Below are 6,000 nucleotides of genomic sequence, written 5' to 3' on the forward strand. Positions count from 1 at the left end.
CAAAATAGTCTCTCACTGTTTCCTTTGTTTCCCCATCTATTTGCCATGAAGTGATGGGGCTGGATGCCGTGATCTGGTTGCTCCTTGGTATTTTTTATGCTCCTGGTCTTCCCGGACCAGGGCTTGAACTTGTGTCTCTTGCATTGGTAGGCAGATTCTTAACCACTGGACCACCAGGGAAGTCCACTAGGACTTGAAATCTGTTAATATAGATCCTCCAACTTTATTCTTTCACAGTGTTGTTTTGGCTATTATATGACCTTTGAATTTTCATGAAAAGTTTGGAATCAGCTTGTCAGTTTCTATGAAAGAGTTTTCCAGGCTTTTGATCAGAATTGTATTAAATATAAAAAATGGGGGGAAAGGATATTTTCATAGTATCAAGTCCACCAGTTTATGAATGTGGTCTATCTCTCCATTTATTCAGATTTCCTTTAATTTCTCTCAGCAATATTCTGAAGTTGGTAAAAAGGTTACAATCTTGCATATATTTCATTAGATTTATTCCTAAGTATTTTGTATATTTTGATGCTATTGTCAATGAAAGTTTTTATAGTGGTGCAATTAACATACAATAAAATGTACAGAACTTAAGGGCTCAGTTCAATAACTTTAGACAGTTTTATACATCTGTACAGCCATCACCTAAAACAAGATATAGATCATCCCAGAAAGGTTTCTAATGCCACTTTCTAATCCCTACCCCTATGCCACCCCCACTACAGAGCAACCACTTCCTGGTCTCTATCACTATAGATTTAGTCTTGCCTATTTGGGATTTCATATATATGTATTCATGTAGTATGTATTATTTGAAGTCTTGCTTCTTTGATTAAGCATAATGTGCTTGACATTAATCCATGTTTTGTGTGTCAGAAATTTCTTTTAATTGTTGAGTATTATTCCTTTACGTGAGTGAATGGCAATTTGGCTATCCATTTGGGTTGTTTCTAGTTTGGGGAGATTATGAATGACTGCTATAAAGATCTTTGTATTAGATTTTTGTGTATTTATATTTTCATTTCCCTCTGTAAACACCTAAGAATGGAATTGCAGGGTCATAGGGTGCATGCATGGAGAAGGCAATGGCAACCCACTCCAGTATTCTTGCCTGGAGAATCCCAGGGACAGAAGAGCTTAGTGGGCTGCCCTCTATGGGGTTGCACAGAGTTGGACACAACTGAAGCGACTTAGCAGCAGCAGCAGGGTGCATGCGTGCTTAGTCGCTTCAGTCGTGTCTGACTCTGTGACCCCATGGACCATAGCCAGCCAGACTCCTTTGTTTGCGGGATTTTCCCAGCAAGAATACTGGAGTGGGTTGCCATGCCCTCCTCCAGGGGATCTTCCTGACCTAGTCATCGAACCCAAGTCTCCTCCATTGCAGGTGGATTCTTTACCACTGAGCAACCAGGGTTTTCTATGAAATGCCAAACAGTTCTCAAAAGTGTTTGTACAATTGTGTATTTCTACACAGTTCTTCTTTTATGGTTTATGCTTTTTGTGCCTCACCCAAGAAACCTTTACCTACTCTAAAGTGAAGGAGATCTTCTCCTATGTTTTCTTCCAGAAGCTTTATGGTTTTAGGATTTACATTTAGGTCTATGATCCATCTCCAATTTAAATTTTTATTCAGAGTGAGTGAGAAAGCATTTGAAATTCATTTCCCATGCAAATATCTAGTTTTTAAATATCAGCAGCATTAAAAAAAGAAAGACTTTCCACATTAGCAAGTGTTTAGTCCATTTTTATTTAATATAATTTTTATGATTGGTTTTAAGTGTACTTTCTACTTTGCATCTCTGTGGACCCTTTCTTGCCTTCTTTTGAGTTAAGTGAGTAATCACTAGCTTATTATTTAATTTCCTTGATTGCTGTCTTAGCTATTGCTCATTCTTATTTTTGAAATTAATTTTTTTAATTGATTGCTTTAGAGCTAGGCTTCTCAACCTTGGTACTATTGACATTTTGAGTCAGATAATTCTTTGTGGGGTGTGCTTTATTTGTATTTTGCTTCATTGTGGTTTGCTGATATTGCTTGTTTCATACATTGATGTTTTTCATAAAATTTGAGAATTCATGGTCACTATTTCTTCAGTTATTTTTCTGTCCCATCCTCACTCTTGACTCTTTCTGGTATTTGAGTAACATATAACGTACACTGTTTTATAGTCTCCTACATGTCTTTGTAAAATGTGTTCCATTAATTTTCCTTTAATCTTTTTTCTTCTTTTCTTCAGATCAGGTAATTTGTATTGATCAACTTCACTCACTCCTTCTTTGCCATCTCCAAGTTCTGTTAAGCCAATTCAGTGAAATTTTCATTCCAGTTTTTTGTTTAACTGTACCAGAATTTTTTAATTTTCCACTTCTCTATTTTATCTATTTTCTTATTAAGACCATAGTGGCCTTAAATTCTTTGATCATATTTATTATTGCTGCTATAAAATCTACCAAGAGCAATATCTAGGCTTCTCCAAGTTAACTACCATTGGCAGCTGTTTTTTATTGACTCTCATTCACGTTTTCCGGTTTCTTTGCATGTCTAATAGTTTCTCAGGTTTATATTGTACTAGGCAAGTGTTATGTTGAAAATGTGTAAATATTCTGGATTCTACTGTTTTTCCCTGAAGAGTTTTGATGTTTGATTTTTGTTCTAGTAAGTAGTTCAGTTACTATCTAGTCATCTTGATCTTTTTTTAAGTCTTTTTTTTTGTTTTGTTTTGATGGGAGTAGCAGGGGGAACATGTTATAGTTTGTCTCAGCAAGTCTGTAAAAGCCTGGGGTGTTCCCAAGACGCTTCAGTTAGTTGTCACTCAGCTTCCCCATTTTCTCTTGTGGATCCTGTCAACACTTGAATTTAGGCTCAGTTAGGTCTGGAGAAGGCAATGGCACCCCACTCCAGTACTCTTGCCTGGAAAATCCCATGGACGGAGGAGCCTGGTGGGCTGAAGTCCATGGGGTCGCTAAGAGTCGGACACGACTGAGCGACTTCACTTTCACTTTTCACTTTCATGCATTGAAGAAGGAAATGGCAACCCACTCCAGTGTTCTTGCCTGGAGAACTCCAGGGACAGCGGAGCCTGGTGGGCTGCCGTCTGTGGGGTCCCACAGAGTCGGACACGACTGAAGCGACTTAGCAGCAGTGGCAGCAGGCTAGATCTGAAATGCGCCTTCTTTGAGAGAGTTGTCCTTACCTCTCATACACAGCCTAAGTGTCTTCACTGGATGTCCCTCCACTCTGTTTTGGCCAGAACTTGATATTCCCCACAACACTCATTTACAGTGTCTCTGTTCCACTCTCAGCCCCACAGCAGCCACTTCTGGCTGAGCCTTGGATTCTGGCCCCCGTGCATATCCAGTGAGCCCTCAGCTAAGGGCTCACGAGGGGCCCACATGTAGACTTCCAAGTCTCCCTCTCTGTTAAGCTCTGCATAGACTCCAGCCACATCCTTTATCTTCACTTCAGTCCATCTCCGCTTGTACTCCAGGTTGCTGTGCCACAGTCAGAAAAGTGTCTGCTCACAGAGAGCTGAGGTGATCATGAGACAGCTTGTGACTGCTTCGCCCAAGGATGCTATCTTGTACTCCCTGTAGTCCAGTGTTGCCCAATGTCTGAACACAGCTGCTTAGCTCAGTTTATCCAGTTTCACAGTTTACTGTTTACTGTGGATGGCCTAGTGCAATACAAGTTAACCTGTGAGAGCTGGAAGAGGAAGGCCCTGGAGACTCCTTGAAAGTTTTTGAGTCTTGAGTGTGAATTGTTCCTGAGGCCTCACTTAAATACTCAAAGCCCTTGAATTCCATGAAAGTGAAAGTGTTAGTTGCTCAGTCATGTCCAACTCTGCGATTCCATGGACTGTAGCCCACCAGGCTCCTCTGTCCATGGAATTCTCCAGGCAAGAATACTGGAGTAGGTTGCCATGCCCTTCTCCAGAGGATCTTCCCAACCCAGGGAAGATCCCAGGTCTCCCGCGTTGAGGACAGATTCTTTAATGTTTGAGCTACCCGGACTCCATGAGGCGCCACTAAAATCCTTAAAGTCCCCTTTCTGCTTAAACTACCAGAATCTTGCTGTTACCTCAAAAATCTGAATAGATTGTCACCACTGTATTTCTAAAAATGGAAGGAAAGAGAGAGAATATAATCACTGAAGTGAAGGTGGGGTTTTGTAATTCTTAACTCCTATTTCCTTGGATCTGTGGTTGATGTTGGAAACGTCCACTAGTTCTTACTCTAATCCAGATAACAAATGCCTGTCCCAGAATCTCTAATCACATCCTTCATTTTATGTTAGAAACTTTCTATCCAGAGAAAGGAGTGGAAGATAAGATTTTTCAGACTGCATGTTCTAATCTGGCTATCAAATATTATTTTTAATGAAAAGGATAAAAATAATCCAAAGCCACATTTTTTTTCTTGCTTTGTTATACCCAATTACAAATTTAGTAATCTGGTGATTAATTTTTATTGTTGTTCATCTAAGTTTCAGGTGCTGTTCACATCTAAGCATTTTACCTAAACATAGTATTACAGGTGTGCATGGGTGTGTGTATATATTTATTCACCTCTAAATTCCACACTGTTCCTTCCTGCATCTTGTGAAAACCTTTGCAGATGGATATTCTCTACTGAACAGTTTCCCAGAAGTGTGTCATGTCATGTTGCTGGAGTTTACATGTGTGTATAGCTAATCTAACTTTATCACCTAATACCAGTTATATACTTTGTTATTGTAGTATAAAGCTGGGTGAAAGTTGTGTTAACCCTAAACAATTTTTATTGCATACATTTAAAAAAGTTATCTCATTTTGAGTTTAAGCTAGGCTTATTCCTGTTACAAATGAAAGCACCCAAATTCTCGATACCTCCTATTTCTTGCTTCTGTTATGCTTTTACCTTATCCTCAGGCCATGAACTGTTTTTTTCTGCTTTCTATGTGGAATCCCAACTTAATGGCCACTCCAACCCAGAAGCATTGAGAAATTAGAAAATTCCAGCATAGGCATCATAGGTAAAATGAGTTTAACCAAAAGGAAAAGAAGAGCAGCAGTCTCATTTGTAAAGTCCAATAGCTTTAATGTGTTTACTCTTGCTGTAATCTGGTCATCAAGGGTATATTTTTCAGCTGTTCATTTGGTATACAACAACACAGAGTCAGTGATGGCGTGAACACATTAGTCTCTACAAGGCTAAATCTACCTCTAGCACAAGTCCAAGGGACCTGAATGACATGCCATGCATCTTAAATGACCGTGCACTCCCATGTACTCCAAGCTCAGCACCAAACTGACATTTAGCTTTATTTCAAATGTCTCTTAGAGACTAACATAGACTAGTAGGTATAAACACCTCTGAAGAGTACCAAGAGCGATGAGGTTTTGCCGAGGTTTTGTTGTGTTTTATGGACAGTTTTCAGGGACTAACTTACCAGAAAGTCTGATTGATTTGAGCGGGCATTTTGATCTATGATTTAATTATTAAAATACAGTTGGAAGGTTCCTAAAAGAAACCATTGTTGAATATATCCTGCTATCTTTTTATAAACCCATAACATCTTATGATTTTTAAAATAGCAAGAAAACACTGATGGAAAATTTTTCTTGATGTTAAAATGGGTATAGTAAATGCATTTGCAAAGTCCTGTTTCAAACTTCAGCAGGGAACAAGGGCAGAGCTTTTGAGATATACAGCTCATGAAAAATACTTGTCAGTTATGTGAGTTTTTTTTCTTACTCCATCCAACCCTCCTTTCTTTTCTTTATAACTGGATTCCCCCTATGGTTTTAATCTTACCAAATTAGAAATTGGTTTCATTTAATTTGCATTTCCTTTTGTATATTCTCTTGATTAAAAACAACAAAAATTCCACTGCTGACCACAATGAAATATTCCCAATCTCTTATTTACTCTCTATTATTTTAATTCAATAGTAGTCTAATGTAATTTGGCAACAGCTAAATAGGAAAAGGAGTACATCAAGGCTGTATATTGTCACCCTGC

Source organism: Budorcas taxicolor, chromosome 1 (genome assembly GCF_023091745.1).
Source record: "Budorcas taxicolor isolate Tak-1 chromosome 1, Takin1.1, whole genome shotgun sequence".
Taxonomy (NCBI): domain Eukaryota; kingdom Metazoa; phylum Chordata; class Mammalia; order Artiodactyla; family Bovidae; genus Budorcas; species Budorcas taxicolor.